Source organism: Falco naumanni, chromosome 3 (genome assembly GCF_017639655.2).
Source record: "Falco naumanni isolate bFalNau1 chromosome 3, bFalNau1.pat, whole genome shotgun sequence".
Classification (NCBI taxonomy): domain Eukaryota; kingdom Metazoa; phylum Chordata; class Aves; order Falconiformes; family Falconidae; genus Falco; species Falco naumanni.
In genome coordinates, this window is record NC_054056.1 from 47,466,985 (window position 1) to 47,488,780 (window position 21,796).

General features: G+C 38.1%; 1 long non-coding RNA gene across 1 annotated transcript; it reads right to left on the bottom strand.

Moving 5' to 3' along the window:
- Nucleotides 1-15,911: 15,911 nt before the first annotated feature.
- LOC121085881 lies at nt 15,912-17,017 on the bottom strand. The gene is made up of 4 exons (XR_005827227.1): nt 16,951-17,017; nt 16,582-16,682; nt 16,081-16,140; nt 15,912-15,978 (listed from the first exon to the last, which is right to left on the bottom strand). It is a non-coding gene; the product is annotated as an uncharacterized LOC121085881 (long non-coding RNA).
- Between the last annotated feature and the right edge of the window lie 4,779 nt (nt 17,018-21,796).

The following is a 21,796-nucleotide window of genomic DNA, read 5'->3' on the forward strand; positions in this document are numbered from 1 at the left end:
AGGTGGGAATCCAAGCACTTACCCCGAGCTGGAGCCCCTCTCCCTAGCACCACCAGTAGAGAATGTTTTGAAGAGCAAAGGTGAAGGTCACTGGGGTACTGCCTGTGAAATATAATTTTTTTTTTATTTATTTTTATTTTTTATTTTGTGGAGGGTGGAAAGAAGGATTCCCTTCTTACAACTCCTTTCCTTGTTCCAGCTAGGTGTATTTGAAAATCCTCACAGAACATTTCTAGTGAAACAATCAACATAGATTTTTTGGGTGTTATTAAAAATATTATTCAGTTGTTTTCTTTTTGTGATGGGCATGAAGTCTGATCAGCAAATTTGTAACAACCATAATGGTATAGATTAATTATTTAATATTTTAAAATATATTAAAATTATTTTTTTTTCAGACAGCATTTATTTCTTTCTCAACACACAACTGAGAAAGTAATGTCCTCATACAACTTTCAGCCTCTTTCAGTATATATCTTTGGATGAGGTTTCATACTGAAATTTTCAACACTTGTCAGAACAGCTGTGGGATGTGTGCCATTGAGAAGGGAATCCCAAAACAACCAACTACAGATTGCACAATATAAGGTCAGTGATGCTATATTTTTTATCTTTCTGGATAAAGGAAATTTCTGAGAAAAGTGTGAAAAACTTTTAAGATGGTGGTTAATATACATGTGAGTGTCTACTGAAATAAATTTGAAAAAAGTTTGAGGAGTAAATATATTTTAATAATAGCTATTCTGCTACTCCAGCAAATGTTCAGTCCTACCCATTCTTTAAAAGCATGCTTTATTATATTATTTGCATTAATCCATTCTTTGTTTGTTTTAATGAAAAACCTGCCTCACTGCTCTCTCTGAAGCAAGCAGCAGAAACAAAAGAAGCCAGCCCTGCCTAATTTTTCTGGTTAACTTAGATCTGCAAGGAGAAGCTCCGTTCACTAGTACAGAAAATCCTATGCAAGTCAGAAGTGTACATTTGTGTAAGATTTTCTGTTTTGCTTTGCTTTTCTTGCTTGCTTACTTTTTCTTTTTTCCTAAAGGTGAGAAACTATTCTTGTCTACCTCCCCTTTTTGACCTGGTAGTGCATCTTCGTATTTTCTTATCTGATTTTCATAATTTTCTCTTATCTATTTTACAAAATATATGCACAATCCTTTTACCCTTAAGGCTAATACAGCAGCGATCTACCCAGTCTCCATAAATATTGCTTATTTTTGATTTCTTGGCTCTGAATGCCAGCCAGACCACTAAACAGTTAGATTGGTGATCATGACTATGGATGTTGAATAACCACAGAAAGGTTTTACCACCATTCTGTGATGATCAGTATTTCTGCAGATTTTCTTTCCGTTTCTGTTATGCTCCTTCAAGTGAGTGGGTCAAGTGCAACCTGGAGAGGAAGGGAGAGACTGCCTCTTCCCTTAAAGAGCAAATGAGCATGTTGGGGCAGAAAGGTTTGGAGACCTCAGGGTGTGGTGGAAATAACATAAACTTGGGAGTGTGCAGCTCCTGCAGAAGGATTGAAAGACCACAGGAAAGAGCAAGGATCAAACAGGCAGGCTTCTGAGGGGATGAAAATAACATAGCAGGGCCCAGAGGGGACAAAGGCAAGCTTGCTGTAACTCAAAAAGCCTCAGAATTGCTTGCTTAGGAGAAAGACACAGTGGACAGGTAAACAGCTGATCGTAGAAATCATGTTTCCATTTTGTCTTCCCTGCTTGCTTTAAGTTCCCTTAAATAACATTTCTTACAATTATTATGAAAATTATTATTAACAGTGTCACTAACAAAAGCTTTGGAAGCCTTTTCCTCTTTTTTGGGACCTCCTTTTCAGAAGAGATGTAGGTAGGTCCATCTCAATATTTCAATCAATACAAAACCCTGCTACTAGAACATATCAGACTATGTATGGATGGTAGAGAGAAATGAGTGTCCTACCTAGGCTCAATATTCAGATCGTATTGTTTTTATCTGTTTTGTCTTGTGCAGCTCTTAAATATTCAGATGAATCATGAGTTAGGTTACTGATCTCCCTCCCAAAATTTATGAAGAATCCTAAGAAATCAAGAAAAGGAGTAAGGTGACCTTATCTGGGGACAAGCAAAGTAGCTACTGTTAGTTTTCCTGGTAAATAACTTCTGACTTGAATGTAATCATGGTGTATTCTACATCTGTCATTACGTCTTTTAAGAAAAAAACAGGTAGTGTTAGTTGATTTCTTAGCTACTCCTTTCCTGTTTATATCCTGTTGACCAATATGTCTGTGCTTGGCTTTTTTCTTAAGAACACAGTGTTTGTTTTTTGTAACAGGATGGTTCTGTCTTTAACTTGCTAATGGAACCATCTTGTGGGGGTTTTGAACCCTTTAATGATTGTAGCGAAGCTGTGCATTGGCTAACTGTCCCATCATGTATTATTTTATTATTCTTTCAGTTTTCAGGGCATAATTCTGCCTCTGAGACTATGAATCTCATAATACTTTTATAACTTGTTTATAATTATCAGCTGTAATACTAAGTGCATTGAATAAAGATGATGATGTTTCTTTACAGTATAAAATGTGATTAAAATCCCGGTTTCATTTTGGCATTTTTTTACTGTCATTCTTGTATAGTCTCCCATGCATCCTAACCCTCATGCTTCAGTATTTGTTGCCCAGCTAATACGAAATTATTTCCTTCCTTCTTTTTCCTCACCTCCATTTTTGTTCATCCTGGACTTGAAGTGATCTTTAGTTTTATATTCTTTGCATTTACTGTTTTCCATAGTATGTGGAAATTCACCCTGTCTCTTTGAAAAAGAGATGGTTTAGCTGCTGCTTACCCAAATAGTGAATGGGGTGAAGCTGTGACACAGTACTGTTTGTCAGAGAACCTGGGAAATTTCCCAGGTCCATTGTTTTATTTTCCTTTGGTATCTTCTTCCTTTTGGGACTTTTTATTTCTTATTTTACATTCTGCTACTGTGTCTCAGTGACTTTTCTGAGGATATTTGCCCTGGTTTGTGTCTTCCTTACATTTAAGAAGTCAGTTTGCATTTCCTGCTTTAAGAATGGCCTTAATAACATATATTTCCTTCTCTACCCTAAAGAAAGCTATGACAGATCATGAAACATTTGTCCCCATCTGCTCTCCAAAGTAGTTTCTCATTTGTGGTACTATTTGAAGAAAGGATTTAAAAGTTTATAGACACATGAACACCTTAGAATCTGAGAGCATTTTTCTTTGCTTTTCATAATCATATCCTCCGTTCTCTCAGAATTCTCCAGTTTTATCCTTCCACCATCACATCTTTGATTTAAAACACAAATCTGCTGTTACTTGTTTGGTTTTAGTAAGATTTTCCTCTGTGCTAAATTCCTTTAAGTAGGCTTAAATTTTATGAAGTTTTATCTCTTTAGAGATTAATTCAGCTGTTTCTTGTCTGTAGTAAATGCTATTTCCCACTCTGATAGCTGGCTGTAGATGGCTCTGTATCCATTACAATATTCAAGTGTATTCACTCCTTTCATACTTATGCAGATTAGTTGTGGGTTTTTTTAATGAAAGCTTGATCTTTTCAATAAAAGATATTTTGGTTAAAAAATGATGTTAACTTCCTATAAATCAGCCAAAGGCATTTCACGCTGTCCCTTGCAGGACACTCAGTGATTTCTGTCCATTCTTCACCTTTACTGAAGTTTTAATTCTGTGGCTGTTTTCATTTGCAAGGTATTTCTTTTTCATTTAACTTTTCCTGTAGATTAAATACTACTATTCCTGTCTTGCGGATTAGGACTTTGAAGTTCACAATGGCCTTTTTTTTCTTCCAATTCAAGCATACTACATCTGAAGAAACAGTATGAAGCTCTTTAACCCTCTAATTCAGCTACATCTTTACTTTCATGCATAGTAAGGTTGAGCATGCAGCTATTGGTAAAGGCTATCTCTTCAGAGTATAGTAAAACACTGTAAGTTTTTGGTATTTTCCAATTCCATTTACATGTGTGCATTGTGTTGAGTAACAGCCATTACTGAACTCTGAGCTAAGATCTTCTTGAGCTACTCAAACTAAAATACATCTTTTCTTGTCCTGATATAATTAATTAAGAAAGCATTATCATAAGAGTAGTTACCTTTTTCTGTAATGTATATTACATTGTACTCATTAAGGCTGATTTTAATTTTCTAGTTCACTGTTCCTGATCACTTTACCAGATTAACTTGTTCCAAATATTCAAGTTCAGAGATCATTGTAAGGATAAACCTGAAATAACTTTGTGGTATCATGCTTCTCTCCTTTTCCAGATCATTAGAATACAAATGAGCAGTGCTGATCTTCAGACAGGACACTAAGGCATCTTGATTTCACTCTTTTCTCACCATGAAACTTACTGTTTATTCCCCCTCTTCTTGTCAGTGGTGCTACTTGCTGTAACACTGTCTTTAGCAAGAAGACCTTTCCCAAAGACTTTGTGAAGGTTCTTAAATGCTGCCTTAGGGGGTTCTCCTTTATCCACTACTTTGCTGATACTTTCAAGCAATCTTAATGCATTTTTGTACCCCTACTTGTACCTCTCCTCATACACACATGTTCTATATTAAGTCATGCCTTACTTCGCTTAGCTACTTCCTAACCCTGGTTTCATGCAATTACCTTCACAAATAGACCGTTTCAACTCTCTTTATGCAGGGCTTCTCTTTTGTTTTCACCTGGCCTTCCCTGACCTGATCTCATTGAGGTCAAGAGCTGTTCTGAAATCCCATTAAACCCAGCCAAGATTACACCACATCTGGCCATCAGTATTGGGTTAGCTGCTGTCTTCAAATACTGCATGATCGGCTGTTTCTATAAAACACCACAGAAAATCATATATATTAAGGAGTCTGGAAAAGCTAAAGAACACATAAGCTAAGATACAAGTCTTTGCATAGTTCATGAATGTCAAACTTTTTATTTCCACAACTTGACTCTCTTTTTACGTTCCTTCCCTCACAAATACCTTGAGATAGCATGATTTTTGAAAACACAGCTTGAAGTGAAATAATACAGTAATCAAGATTTTTTTGACAATTTACAAAACCCATTGTGAATTCCCTAGGCTTAAAATATTTAAGGGTAAACTTAAAGAGAATTAACAAAAATCTTCAAGAATATAAATATGCAGTTTGGTCACTCAGGCTACAGTAACTCTTTTAGTGAAGTCACAAGGATGTTAATTTTGAAGACATGCCAGATTATTTTCCTTTTTTATTATTATTATTTTATTTTTTTCATGGGCCCTTCACTGGAACGAAAGCAGGAGTCACTCAGAAAAAATCCTGTTTCCAGTGGGAGTTAAACCAGCTTGCCTTGTAATATCAGAAACAGAAAGACCATACTGAATATGTTTCTAAGAATTGAGAGAAAAAAGGCATTATGTTTCAGAATCTTTCACTAACAGGAGAAAATGCACTAAATCTACTGACATCAAGTCAATATTTACCACAACTGGGTTTTTTTTGGAGACTGTAGTATTACAGAAGTTCATTTGGATCATCTCAGTTGTCTATTAGCATCACTAGCTGCCATCTGATACTATCTGGGAGCAGTGCTTAAGAAGAGAGTAAAAGAGGACAATGTGTGCAGTAACAGTCGTCCACTTCTACTTCCAACTTCCAGAGGAAAGCTGAGCTGCTGCATTTAATAGCGCTTGATGAACCTCTTTTCCCATGAAGTTGTCTAATTGCATTTTAACTCACATAGACTTTTGAAATGTAAAACACCTTGTAGCAGTAAGCTTCAGGTTTGTAGGCGAGAGGTGATTTCTTTTTTTAAGTTATACATGTCTTTGGAAGATATACTTGAAGGAAATGGACAAGGTAGGTTTCTGAGTGGAGAGACTTTTACTCTCACAGAGAAAGACAAAGATAAACTTATCTTCAAAAGTTAAAAAGAAACTCAAAAGTCATCTTTGAGAAGCCACAGATCTGAGAGGAGAAGGAGGTTGCCACCAGGTAGACCAGGAAGTTGAGAAAAACTGTGCAAAAAACCACATCTTGATTCCTTTTTTACCCCTTTTGTTTCTTCATCAGAAAAACTGTGATAAAAACAGTCTTCTTACATTGTTACTTACCATTTGTCACACTGTGGTTGGGACAATTTTTTTTTTTTTTTTCCAGATTCACATAACTGCATCTGGGCAGAAAACAATCAAGTCTGCTCTGCTTTGGCTTGTTTATTGTTATGGAAGTGTCATGCTCACAGAACAATTCCCTGAGTAGCCTGTTTATAATTTATTTCTCATCTGGCCTGCTCTAGTTTAAATATGGAAGTCTTTGGATTGGTGGGTGTGATGTGTTTGGGGAACCGTTTGTGTGAATCCTAAAAGATCCTATTCCCTAAAATCTTTCCCATAATCAGTAGAAGTTATAGTCTGCAAAAATGCTACCTGGCTTTGTTGCTGGAACAAGTATATTTCACAAAGGCTTGTTTCTTAACCAAATAGGAGCACCAATTAATTTTTTTTTTTCTCTCTGCTCACTGACCTTTGACTTGCCTGTCAGGCACAGCCCATACTGATGAGGAATCTCCCACTGAATTACTTTTATACTCAGTGAAATACAAGAGTTTGTACTCTGCAATGGAAAAGGATGGCAAGCCTGGATTAAAAAACAGTCACAGCCCATGCATTGTTTTGAAAAATAGGTCCTTAAATAAATGAGTTATTTGTTGGCAATGAGAAACTGCTAACTTCATCATATTCTTTGCTTGTTTTTAGGAAAAAAAAAATGAAGTGTCCTTCCTCACCCACACCCCAACCCAAGAAGAAGGAAGAGGTGGAAAGGTCAGGCAGAGCACATTTACCACAGAAATTGCCCATGGCTAGCACATATTTCTAAGTGCTTTTTGCAGGTAGAGCCAGTGGCATGAGAGGTGAAGGGACCTTGACTCTGTGACAACACAGCAATGGAGTTAACTTGTACAGATAACCAGCTGGTAAGCATCGACACCGTTATACTTCATCAAAGGTGAAAGTTGGTCAGATGGATCAAGAAACATGAGTCCATGGCCTGTAGACCAACCCATCAAGTTAGGAATTTCTTCCTCTTCTTTCCAGCTGGACATGGGAAAACCCCGGTGTCCTATTCCCAGTCTCATGCTGCAACCATGGCTTCTGATCTTTCAGCAGATACTCCAGACTGTCTTTGTCACTTTCCAAAGTTCTTGTAAAAGGCACCATTGCTAACCTGCTACCCATACGTACGGGCAGCTTACCCTTGACTCCTCAGGTAGGTAACAAAACACCAAGTGTTGAGAAATCAAGAGACAATACTGGCAGATGCAGAAGGAATGCTGCCTTTTTCCCTGGCATCTTTTAGTTCAGCTCTGTAGTCTCTCCCACGAAGCACTGAAGAGTCTTAATTACCACACAGTAGGTAGAAAGACATCATTTGATGGCTTGGTATTACAAAGAAACATTGTCAGATTATAAATCATCAACGGTACTTTGGAGAACGTCAAGGGACCCATCTGCCTTTTTCTCATCCCCTCAGCTGTGGACCAAATAACCTACAGCTGGCATGAAAAACCATTGGCATAAACTACCTCTGACTGAAGTAAAAAAGGAACGAGTTGTACCATTGTTTGATATGAAACTTCCTGGAACAGGACAAAGGAAAATTGAATGAAGTATATTTAGAAAGACAAAGAAGGGCGTATTGCAAGTAAAGTAAGAAAAATGACTGCCTAGCCAAGTGGATGCATTACCAAACTTGAATAAAGGACTGGAAAAAATACAATAGATGACAAAACCAAGGAACTTGTTTTTATACTCTACAGACTTATGAACGTGCTGACCATCAAGAAGCTGAATTCACCAGAACCAGTTCCCGAGACTGAACACCAAGCTGCCAAGATCTTGTTACCAGAATTGTGTGTGTCTCCAATAAGCTTTTCGAAGACAGACTGTCTCACTTGCTGCCTGCTTGGTTATCTGCTATCTGGACGTATCACTCTAGCAACAGATTTGTTGTTTCTGAGTCATCAGTAGAACTCAATCAAACTGAGCCTTCCAGTCCAGATGGGTAAGTGCTCACTGTCTTTTTCATGCAATAAGAACACGTTATTTTTAAACCTATCCCCTTTGCTGTATCAGAATATGTTGAATAAAAGACAGAGCAATAAAAAAAATGTATTTCTCTTTTTGTCAGGTGCAGCATTGCAGCAATTTGAGGCTTACCATATAGCATGCCAGCAGTTAGAAGGCTGGCCAGTGCCAGCCAGAAAAATGTCTAAACCTAAAGCCAAGATTAAAATAAGAGTTCCAATTCAACACATAGAGAATTTCTGGTATTCCAGGTTTTTTGTCTCATAAAACTTTTAATATATTTGACTTTATTTCAAGCAGAAAACAACCTGAAAATTTGAAAAGCGAATGCTCTGAAGGAAAGCATGTGTCAGCCTGGGAAAAAAGTAATTCTGGCTTTTCAGCCAGTTGTAGCCTTCCTTGTTCTTTTTGTCAGGTCTTTGCTGTGTCACTGGGTGATAGACACTGACTTACTCCCGTCTTGGCTGTATGAACAAGCACTCTGGCACCTAAGCCATGATGCTCAGTGCTGAGATCCCTAAGCCACTGTCGAGTGACAGCACCAGAACTAGTGTAGCTGTATCAGCAAGGCAGAACAGTGGATCTGGTCTGGGTCTAGCACCACATTAGTGTGGCTGTTTTGATTCTGGGACCTGAGCCTACAAAGTTGGTAGTGCTGCTTGTCTTTTCTTCCTTTGTTAACAATGAATCCTTGGTCATACTCATGTTTCTCAATTGCCTCATGTTTACTCTGACAGTTCTGGGTAATTGTGGCAGTCTTCTTGTCTCTGATTTTATTAAAATAAATTCATTTTGTATTTTTATTTATGTTTTTAAATACTTGCCTTTATAATTAAGTCCTCATCATCCTAGATTTCTTTCTAAAAGTAGCATGCTGTTGTTTGTTTACTGGTCTTCTACTCTTAGTACAGTTACATGTAAGTCTCAGGAAAATGTCTGCAGGTTTTAGAAATACCTTGTTCACTAAATCTGGTAATCTGGTGGGTTGATTTTTCCTGTCTTTCCTGTGAAGGGCTGTTGTAATCAACTGGGACTGTAGTAATGGCATCTGCATTACAGAAATCATTTGGACAGGTGCAATGTGCCAATTAAAACATAAACAAACACAAAATGCTTAGATTCACTCCAGCAGTTTTATTTTTTTTTCTCAATCCTAAAGTCAATTTGCAATTACTTTAATACTAAAGCAGAAATGACAGATGATCTAATTGTTAATGTGGTACAAGTTTAGAAAGACATTAGAGTACCATTCTGGAGAACTGTTGCACATAATTGCTCAGGTGTTCAGAACACATTTCATTCCCCCTGCTGTGCAAGGACTTCTGTTCCTGGGTTTCCTTTCAATGGTTCCCCCAGAAGTGGGATTAAAAATAGAAACTTAATGATAATGAATTGAATTGTTCACATCTAAAGGGGGCTGATTGGCAGGATGCCGGAGAGAAAGAGATCCCTGACGATGGTTAAAAAAACCAAATGTAATTGGATTACACAAAGAAAATAAGATAAACATTCATTAAAATTACAGTAACAGACTGTGATTAATGAGCATATACAAGTGCAAGCAGTGCATATTCTTTAGGCCTGCAAGGCCCACATCCAGTGGTATAATTAATAATTTTTAATTGTTTAGTAAGTAATTGTTATGCACTTTCCAGTTCAAAAGACGTGAACTTGTTTTCCCTAATCTGATTTTATCTGTGACTACTATGGAACCATAAAAGTATTGTAATTGGTAACGATGCAGCCTGCCCTTTTTTTTTACTGTGAAATTTGAGTTTATGTGGTTCTGCTTGGGGAAGTCTTCATGGAACTTGAAGAACTCACCATGAAAGAAAGTTTCACATATCTGTTCTTAACATATGAAAAAAGTTTCATGTTTGGATGGCAGTGTCTAAAGCTGGTGAAAACAGCTATTTTTGTACCTTAGGTGGAAATTTCAGCTCTGCTGGTGACATGACCTTTTTCAGCTGGAGTCTGGTAACCGACTCAAAATATTCTGTTGGGCTAGAGACAAAATCCACCAAAAGTGTAGTTTTGAGTTTTGCTTAAGGACTAAGAACACCTGTTGTAGTTTTTTGGAAGTTCTCAAAATGCTTTGATTGCTATGGTAGCTGTAGTTCCAGGCCTAAGCCATAAACTGCATGTGAAGAGCAAGCTGGCAACTTTCTGTCCTTTGATTCCAAAATCCTTAATAACATGGTTCAAGAGCTCCCAACCAAAAACAAGACAGCAGGTGTCGTCTATGTATCTACAACACAGAGAAACAGCGACCCTTTTAAGGGTCTTAAGTGCTGTATCCTTCATAAGCCTTCTGCCTGAATGACTGCTTAGCAGGCTGTTTACATGACCCCATGCTGCTGTGTTTGGATGCAAAAGAGCCCTGCAGGCTTCTGGAAGTATTTCTGAATAGATGGGTAGTGCTGGTAGGAAAGAGCAGTGAGTTTGGGGAGAATAACAATAAATGGTGCTTGCAAATTTGGAGACCCATAGGAGAAGCTCAGAAGAGGAGTATCTGCATCTCCTGGAGTCCTTGGGAAACTTTCCAAATGTGTTAGATCATGCTAATTACCGATGCACTCACTGTCCACCATGATCTTTCTCAGCAACTGCAGCAAAAGATTGTGAAGTCTTCTAGCTGCTGGGAGTACTAGCTGCATTTCAACAGCTGCATTTTAGTATACACATTAGAGCAGGGGGAAATTTGCAAGCCCTCCTCCTAAATATTGTATCCCTGGCTGACCAAAATTAATAATGAGCATCAATGTCAACACTGTCATCATTCAATGGCATTAATATTGTTTCATAAGGTTGCCTTTCATAGGGTTTTCATCCCTATTGCCCATGCAGAATACTGAACTGATATTGTTACCCAGCATGTATGCCTAATGGGGATTTTGAAAGCCTGTTTGAAAACATTTGCCTTTTCTGTAATGTTCCCTTAAGAACACAACTATATTGGCAGAAAGCAATGGGTGATTCATAGGATGGTGATGGATGTTGATCTGGGTGGGTGATAAAGGATCACACGCCTACCTATTTCCTAAAAGCCTTCTCTTCTTGACTGATATGACACACTTGAGTATGGCCAACTGGCCACAGACATGTTCTTGCCAGAAGTTACCACGACTCTATTAAAAAAACTACTCTTCTGCTATCGTTTGCTGTGACCGGAGAAGAAAATCTCTGACGCTTCTTTTTCAGTAAGCCTTTGCCTTAAAAAGTGGTTGTGGTATCAGTGGCACCTACCCAGAGCTGTATTTGTTCAGTGCTCCCAGAGCAACCCGTAAACTTCAGTGCTCATAGTAGTACAAAATTACTGCTAAGATAGGCAAATTCTATATTGTTTTTGGTTTTTTGGGGTTTTTTTTGTTTTTTTTTTTTCAAAACCTGAGAAACTCTCCTGAAAGTATAGCCACTCAAAAATGCTGCTCTCTCACTTCTACAGAAACTTTTTACCATATTACACCATAAATTGTGTAATGAAGAGACTGATGCTCTTCCATTTTCTCTCTTCTGTAACTCAAATGGCAAGTATCAAGGAAAGATATTCAGTGTTCCTTATGTTATGGTCAGGAGGAATGAGAATAGCTCCATGAAGCTGCAAGAAGAAACATAGATCTTGAGAGGGCTGAAAGGAAAAGATATGTCTCTAGGGGGCTGGAGCTGAAGAATCAGCTCAGGTTTTAGAATGAAAAACACATACATCAAGATTGTAGATGGGTTTTAGTAGAATTTGTCTTGAATTTGGAAAAGTGCATATAAATTTATTTTAAGTATTATTTGTATCTTCCTATGTATGCTACAGTGTATATAAAGCTCATGTTCCTGCCATATGCACCAGAGTACCTGTTAAGAACATAAGGTATCTAATGCATCAGACAGATTTAATTTTTTTTTCCTTCTGTTGCAAAACCCATAAGCATGGCAGAGTTGTTCTCCAGAGGTACTGACCTACGATGCTCTTTGGGCCACACAGGGTCTTGTAACCTGCCCAGCTGAAGAGGGGGAGAGGAGCATGATGAAGAGGGGAAAACAATCATGGCCCAGGTTTCTCTATAGTCCAGACATGCACAAGATTAGTGGTGGGCTAGAAAGCCTTTTCACAAATGCTATAAACATCCACTACTGTCTGCCAGAAAGCTAGGCATTAAGAGTGGCCCCAGGTCTGTGGAAACACAAAAGTTACTGTTGAGAGTTTCCTCTTGTTTGATCTCATGGTCCCCAGCTATAGCCCAGGTGTTGACTCCTAATATCTTCAGCATTTCCATGTCAGTGTTTTCCTTTCCAACCACAGCATGTTTTACATGCTTCCTGATGTATATATAAAGGTCCTATTGTAGCCATGGCAATCCCACAGGGATACTAAGAACAAGCAGCTAACATTATCACATCAGTGGTTTCCACAGTAAGTTTATTTTTAATTAGTTAAGTGGATCAAAGTATTTTTGAAAACTCTTAAAGATATATATGTTATTTGTCCGTCATGGATAAAGGTATTATTAACGTAGTCCTGCTGCTTTAGGAAGAAATGTTGGGTTTTTTTTCTTTAAATAAATTAGAAATATAATTTTAAGAAACTGTGTCAAGCCACACCCACAAAATTATTCCTCCACAGAGGGACAGAATTATGTAAATTAGAAAACTGAAGGACGGACCCATGAGAAATCTTTGGGGTAAAACTTGTATTTCTAGTACAGCATACTGAGGAAATGACCAGGTTTTGACATCCAAACTAGTTTCTGTTAATGGCTGTGTAAAGATTATCTGCATTTACTAACATTGTCTATGCCTATATGCTTTATGAGTCTATGGCTGTGGTTTGAAACCTTGTGATGAGTTAAGCTTTAATGACTAAATGGAACACGTGATCTTACGTTTTTTTTCATAGAATCATAGAATCATTTAGGTTGGAAAAGACCTTTAAGGTCATCAAGTCCAACCATTAACCTAGCACTGCCAAGTTCACCACTAAACCATGTCCCTAAGCGCTGCATCTATGTGTTTTTTAAATACCTCCAGGGATGGTGATTCCATGGGAGCTTGTTTCAGCACTTGACAAATCTTTCAGTGAAGAATTTTTTCCTAATACCCAATTTAACTTCCCCTGGTACAACTTGAGGCCATTTCCTCTTATCCTATCGATTGTTACTTGGGAGAAGAGACCAACAACCACCTGGTTACAACCTCCTTTCAGGTAGCTGGAGAGGGTGGTAACGTGTCCCATGAGCCTCCTTTTCTCCAAGCTAAACAACCCAAGTTCCCTCAGCTGCTCCTTGTAAAACTTGTTCTCTAGACCTTTCAACAGCTTCATTGCGCTTCTTTGGATACACTCCAGCATCTCTGTGTCCTTGTTGTAGTGAGGGGCTCAAACTTGAACACAGTTTCATTGGAGGTGCAGACTTACCAGTGCTAAGTACAGGGGGAAGATCACTTCCTTAGTCCTGCTGGCCACACTGTTTTGGATACAAGCCAGAGTGCTATTGGCCTTCTTGGCCACCTGGACCAACCACTGGCTCATATTCCACTTGCTGTTGACCAACAGCCCCAGGTCTTTTTCCAGCTAGAAGCTTTCCAGCCACTCTTCCCCAAGCCTTTAGCATTGTGTGGGGTTGTTGTGACCCAAGTACAGGATCTGGTACTTCTTGCTGTTGAACCTCGTACAGCTGGCCTCAGCCCATCAGTCCAGCCTATTCAGATCCCTCTGTAGAGCCTTCCTACCCGTAAAAAGATCAACACTTCTGCCCAACTTGGTATTATCTGCAAACTTACTGAGGGTGTACTCAATCCCCTTGTTCAGGTTATTGATAAATATAGTAAATAGAACTGTCCCCAATACAGAGCCCTTGGTGGATGTAACTCCATTCACGATCACTCTTTGGGCCCATCCCTCCAGACAGTTTTTTACCCAGTGTAGAGGATGCCCATCCAAGACATGAACAGCCAGTTTCTCCAGGAGGATGCTGTGGAAGATGTTGTCAAAGGCTTTACTAAGGTCCAGGTAGACAACATCCACAGCCTTTTCCTCATCCACTAAGTCACTTTGTCATAGAAGGACATCAGGTTTGTGAAGCAGGACCTGCCTTTCATAAACCCAAGCTGGCTGGGCCTGGTAACCTGGTTGTTCTGTATGTACTGTGTGGTGGCACACAAGATGATCTACTCCATAACCTTCACTCACACTGAAGTCAGACTGACAGGCCTGTAGTTTCTCAGATCCTCCTTCTGGTCCTGGGCATCACATTTGCTAAATTCCAATCAACTGAGACCTCCCCAGTTACTGGGCTTTGGCCTTTCTAATTTTCTCCCTCCATAACCTCATGTCATTCTTGTAGTCCTCCTAGGTTGCCTGCCACTTCTTCCAAAGGTCACAACCTCTCTTTTTTTCCCTGAGTTCCAGCCAAAGCTCTCTGTTCAGCCAGCCTAGTCGTCTTCCCCACCTCATCTTTCAGCATATGGGGACAGCCTGCTCTTTAGCCTTTATTGCTGCTCTTTTGCTGGACATTCTTCATTCTTGAATCCTGGACTCCTTCGCCCTTCAGGACTGCTTCCCAAGGGACTCTGTCAACAAGTCTCCTAAACAAGACAAAGACTGCCCTCCAGAAGTCCAAGGTGGCATTTCTGCTGACCCCTGCTTGAGGCAATACTACCAGGGAGCTCTTATAGTCCCACACATATAAATCAAACTCACAGCTCAGCTTAACAGCAGATGGGATATAATGTCACTCTGCACATATGCAGTAAATCCAATGTATTGTGTAGATTAACTGAGTGACATTGGATGTAGTGGGCATGAGGGTGATTTACGTAAGAATTTACCTAACTATTTTTCCAGATGCTCAAAGAGTTTGTTTGGAAAACCAGCTGGTTTCCATGAAAACCATGTTACTGACTGATTGATAGGCTTTTGGGATGCTTGAAACTGGGGACCCAAGCCCTGAGCTATATCCCTGTCGTAAAATGTCTTTAGGATGCTGAGTGTAAATTAGTTGCAACGAGACCCAGTGCAAACTGAGCACAGTGTGCTTTCCCCACTCCTAAAGCAACTATATGCTTCTTGCTTCCCTGAGGTAAATGTGGCATAGAAGGAGACTCCTGATTCATCAGCCAAGAGATATTTTACACTGGCAAGATCCCTGGCTTCCCCTGTGGGGTAACTCCCCAGCTAGTGGACCCTGTCTCATTCACTTACAACAATCAGCATGGACCTCTATGATCACACAGGGATGCAGAACAGTGATTTTATTAAATACTGAGGTGTTGATTTACCATGTGGGTTTTCTAGCATCAAAAAGAATAGTAAGCCCCTCTCATGCTGTTAAAACTGGGGGGGGATAGTGACCATGAAACTGGGGAATGAAAACTGCTGGGGGCTATTCTTTGGCTTAAAAAAAATAACTACTATATTTACACCTTAGTCTTTTAGATAACTAAGTTTTCCTGTGCCGTGCTATTGACATCAGCTTTAGTACTGCTGAAAGCAATGGATTAAAAAAAATTTTCTTTTTCCTTCAGACTTATTTTTTCAATTAACTGATGCATTTTATTTAAAGTTCTTAGCTTAAATACCTGTTGTAAATCAAAGTCCATTAAAGCTCATCTGTCAATACTGATTTGTACCTAGAAAAGTTGGGCCTAAAGGTTTAATTTTCCATTGATTTTCAATTTGTCTGCTTATGTATTTGTTTGAAAACTAGGTCTAAATTACTACATGCTATCAGGATAAGTGAGCTAAAAATTCTGATACTCAGGCATTTTATGTGTCTTTTGTAGGCAGTGAAATGCAATGAAAAAGTGTAGTACAAAGCAAGGAAAATAATGAGATTTTTCTGGAACTCACTACAGTAATTGGGCTTTTTTATTGCTCTCACTTCTTGCAGACGCACCACCATGTTCTTCTCTCATACCTATAAGAGAAAAATGCTTTTTTAATAAGCATTTAGGTAAATTACTATATTTAACACTATTTTTCATATGCAAAACAAAAGTAAAAATTAGCTTTTGCTAACCTTTCAGGCTTCAACTCAGATAAGCCACTCCCTCTGCTGGGGATATTTCTACAGACTGCTCTGTAAATAAAAAGGACGGTAAGTTTTTTTTCAGGGAAGTGCTAGAAACACTTCTAAAGTCCCATAAAACCTTAGCAGTGTTATCACATACAAACATTTCTCAAGAATATGTGTCTCTATGCTATTTTATGCTCTTAAAATATCTACCTCATTAAAAAAAAACCAGAAACATCAAAATGTTTCTTAACAAACTGGGTTTAAGTATTTTTTCTTTTCACATATTTTTAACTTGATTTGCAGCTTGCCAAAGATAACTGAGTGATAATCCATCAGAGGGAAGTTTTCCTTTTAGCTACAGATTAGGTTTAGTCTGGACAAGAGGTGTAGGACATAAGCAGCAGGTTTTTTAACTTCGTCTATTAACACCCAAAACCACCTGGAGAGTAACGACTCTCAGGAAAAAAAAATCAGTTCCTTCCCAGCTTCTGTTCAGTTACTGACCTTTTGGATGAAGCTGCAGTGGATTCCAAAAAAATGCCACTGATGCGATGCCAGAAAGTGTTCCAACATATATTTATACATATATTGGTTTCTCAGTAAAGCTGAAAAAGTGTGAAAACATTTGTAATTAAAAAAACCCGTAAGTATTAAAAAAGATATGTAAAATTTCCAACATCAAGTTATTTGTCCTCTGTATTTCTGTTCTTGCCTACCTCCTACAGTAATTCATTTGCCTATGTCAAGCAGGTCTGAAAGGATACATGTTACAGAAACACTGAAGAGTCCACAAGCTTTCTGAAAACTGTTATTCAGGTAGAGGAAGGAGACACAAATTAAAGCTACTGCTGAAGACAAGGGAGAATATCTCACCTATTAAACATTTTTCTTGGTAGCCAGGATTCCTATCAGGCTGCATGTGTGAGAAGATCAAAGTGCACATGGTATGACTGCAAACTAGCCACTGTACTGCTGTTGTCTTTCCAGGTAGGAGTGGCTAACGAAATGAAGGCAAACTGACGCTAGAGGGTATAGGGGACAAAGTACACAAATCTATTGGGAATAACATCACTTTAATTCTGGTTTTCACTGAACACCCTCCTTCTGTACTATTGGGAATCACATCACTTTAATTCTGGTTTTCACTGAACACCCTCCTTTATATTTTAATATGTATCAATGTCAACGTAAATTAAGTTTATAGCAAAAAGTGGAAAGAATTTGTTCTGAAAAGATAAAATGGAAATTGTATCCTCCCCAAAGTTTTCCTCCAGTCTTCAGAATTTTGCCTTGACTCAGAACAGTTTGGGTTCAACCTCTTAAGTTGATATTTTTTCCTTTGAGTTTTGAAGAATGAAGTGTCCAGCCCAGTAGTTAGTGTATTTGTGGTGGTTTTGTTGGTTTAGTTGCAACTTGTTCAACAGGACAGAATAAATCCACAAAATGAAGGCTGAATTCTGACAGCCTTATATTGAAAAGTACTAATTTCAATGAGGCTATCTGAACAGAGTGTAGTTTTTGAACATGCACGTATAGGGCAAAAACTGGAGTGGTAATTGCACTGGAAGTAGACTGCATGGCTGACATTTACCTGCTTTTGAATTTCTACAGACTCATTTTCCTTCTCATATCCATTCGTAAACAGAGGGAATCCTAATGGCCGTGGGTGTCAATGGAGAAGATGATCACACATAATGATTCATTCAATATTACTTAGCTATGACTGACTTGGATTTTTTCCTATGCTCAGGGCCTCTGTACAATTCTTACATAAAACATACACAAATAACAAAAGATGGAACAGAATGGGAACCAAGAAATGGGTTTGTTCCTTTAGAGCTGGAGGATCCAGCACAATTCAGAATCATGTGAGTGATTTCCAGGAAAAAAGGAAAAGAGATGAGAAAAATTATTATATACTAGTGATGAAAAAGTATTCATATTTACATATAACTTTTTAAAAGTAGGGAAAAAAAATTCAAAACCAGAGATCACTAAATGAAACAATTTCAAGCTGAAATTGTGGGACCATGTCACTGTAAAAAGGTTTAACAAATAAACTGAGATTTTTGGAAAATTCTTGTAGACAGAATCTTTGAGAAAATTGTGTAAGACCTGAGAGATCCACAGAAGGCAAGGAATTAACTTCAGCTTTACATAGACTTTGTATATTTAAGACTTTATTAAAATTGAAATTACTGAAGGGGAAAAATGAATCTTTACTTTTGAAACTTTTTATACTCAGCTTCTCTGAAGTATCTATTTAGTAGGTTTAAGTGCATTGAAAACTTCCCTATTTAGTTAAGTCTTTGAAATGGTAGAAGCAATAGTTGATTATAGGGATGTTGTCTAATGTACATAGGGCATAGGGGAGTGGCACTGGGCCATGAAGTCCAATCTCCTACTGCTGTTGGTACCACATATTTATTCAATTTAATGAAAATCTCACAAAAAGCTTTACATTATTGCTCTTAATTTGTATGCTATGAACATATGTACCTCTAATTAAGGCCCCTTTACTAGTGTTGTGGTATAGAACATGGTCCTTTTCAAGCAGTTCTTGGTGGAATATGACTGTTACTTTTCCCATGTCCCCAGATAAAACTGAAGGTTGACAGAAACATAGCACTGAAGCAAGAGAAGGTGTGAACCCAGCAAAGCAGTTAGGTCCACACCTGAGGTCAGATAAGCACTAAACTGAGCACTAAAAGCTACAAATGTGGGTTTACAGTATTTTGCCTTGAGGGAAGGAAGAACCACTAGGATTTTCTTCCATGGGAAAGAGAACATGCCAGTAGCTATATGATGGGCTAAGTTAAGGGTTTAATAAATTCAGAAAGCATGGAACTGATAGGTGCTGAAGGTAGGGCAATGTATTCTGCCTGCTGAACATACAGCTGCTACTTTAGCAAATGCAGCGGTCATTCTTGCTCCTCTCCTGTGGCTCTTCCAGGTGTTTCAGTGAATACAACAGCTGGAGGATAGCACAGGGTTTTACTTAGATCATCTATTGTTCTGTGGATTACAAATGAAGTCCTGTCAATTTAACTGTGTGCTTGCTGGAAAAGTAACATTAAATATTGGGGGGTGTGGGTGGGGGGTGTAGAAAGAAATAGTCAATAGTTTTTCTTGCTAAAGCAAACTGTCAGATTAAATTCAAAAATATAATAGCATCCTTCACCTCAGAACCTTTGCACCTCCTATGTGACCACAACCACTGCTAGTATCTTTGAGCTTGGGAGGATGTGCAGTGCTGTGAAGTGGCCGTTCTGCATAGAAACAGCCCGGAGCCTGTGCCAGCTCACAGCAGGTCACAGCTTTGCTTCCATTATTTTCCCCTTTTCCTGTCTTCTCATAGTGGCTTTATCAAGTGTATAAGATGAAGCATGACTACCTGATACTGTGGTTGTTCATGCCATGCAAAATGGTGCAAAAAATAGTCTAGAAATATGTGGATTTATTTCACAGATTTTAAGAGGATCTTGGATGTATTTAGATGCATTATGCCTACTTTTTACTGAAAGGATTAGTATCCTAACAAATATGATTTCTGATTAATAGTCTGTGATTTATGTTTCTGTATTAACAGAAATGTGATTTCTGTTTAAAAGATGTGTATCTTTAAACATGTACACATCATATAATCTAGCTATCTTATTTGATACTTGCAGATCACATTTCACAAAAGTCTTACGTACACTTCTTTAAAATGAGTAAATATCAGAATCAAATTTTCATTCCCCTTGTATATTAAACATTGTGCACATGGGTATTCCAATCAGAAGTGTTAATGGAATATAAAAAATGTTTACATTTAACTGATAAATCGTTGCACTTAAATCTTTGCACCTTAGCCAGATATAAACGGTTTTCACTGAATCATGAGAAGACATGTCTGTACTGTTGGAATACTCCAGCACTATAGACTGTACTGTTGTCTTAAAGTAACAATCTCTATGACTATACCATGTGTGCCTGTGTGCGCAAGTGCATGTATATTGCATCCTGCCTCCTAGAAAAGTTTGAGCCTGGTTACCTAAATTTTTTTTAATAATATTTTAAGTCTGAAAAAAATATATGGAAACTACAGTCTGAGTCACAAATAAGGGAAAAGAAATTTCAGAATGAGAATATTTAGGTGTCTTTTACTAGAGTTTCAGTGATATATAAAACCTCCATTGTTCCCACTATTTTGGCAAATACCCCCCCCCCCCCCCCCCCCCCCCCATTATATCTGCCAGCCCTCAGGTTGTGTAACAGAGAAAAGGAAAACCTTCTTTTCTTCTCTGCACATATAAACCATTCTGTCCTGAAGGATAAGTTTTCTGTAAACTAAATTAGTATCCTCATGTGCAGGTTTCCTTCTCCTCTGGCCCAGCTTTGCAATCTTTCATGGGATAGCAATGTATAGTCCTAATAATGCCAAACACCTTTCCGATTCTTTTTGTCATGAAATTACCTGCAAATAAAGTGGGTACAGTCTGGAACAGTTTTAAAGGTCTTGTCGTTAAGAGTCTAAATCCCACACTAATGTGACTTTATGTACTTGAATGCATTTCTTTCTGACCTGGTCCAGGATATTTAACATTCACTGTGGGTTATGGTTTGCATTTTAATAACAAAGTCATTTTGGGGACCTGTCCTAAAGTGACAGAGCAGGTCAGGCACAGAACTAGAAAGATAACCCAAATGTTCCTCTTTATAATGCAGAGTTGTGGCCACTTTTAATGTACTGTTGTTTCAGTGAACTAACATAGGTTGAACCTTCATGCTTTCTTTTGCTGAAAGAATGAATTATCATGTTTTTGTTGTTAAACTGATGACATATATGATCCACACAATGTATTCCTTTTATAAGTGTCAGTAATTTTTTTTTAAGTCTGTTACAAAAGCAGGTGCATGGGCTTTTTTTTTTTTTTTTTTTTTCATTTTGAAATGTAATAAAGTCAGTTTTGGCCTGAAGCAATACTAGGATTTAAAATAGGAACTACTTTGAAGCAACATGAAGTTGCACCCAGCCTTTAGGTTATTAAATGTGTTTTCTTCCTCTGGCTTCCTAAATGCACCTCATTGTTTAATGGAATTCTAACTGTAAGGTTTAGTTGTAGGCATTTCAGCTGGACTTCCTTTAGAAATACATAATGGTGCACCCAAGACTCCAAAACACACAAAGTGGATTACAGCGGAGAAGACAAAACATTTTTTTACTTCCAGATCACAAAGAAGAATAAGTAAATTAACAGTATTTCAAGAGAAGCAATAATATGCCTGGTGGGTGGGTCATCTCAGAGATATGGGCAGGCAGAACTGGGCTTCAGCCTTCAAGGGCTTTCTTTCAAGTGCGGCTTAGTTTGTGCAATTCACAATCAACAATAGCCTGTTCTTTTAGAACACATTGTTAAATACACATTCCATTCCAGCAAGCCTATCTTTCCAGTTGATGCCTGATATTCTTATAACTAGGACTGATTGATGAACTTTGGCACCTTCAAGACTGATCATCTGGATATGAAGGCAAAACAATTCTGTGATTTACAGAAACATAAGTATTACCCAGAACTTGCATTGTTACTGTTCAGTTCATATGAGTTTAAATCATATTCCCCAGGAGATATGTAGCGTACCTACAGGACTCTGGACTCTGTAGTTACATTAAACATTAAATATATTATTTTGCAAAAGCAGTTGTATACTATGGAGGCAGTATCTATAAATTCAC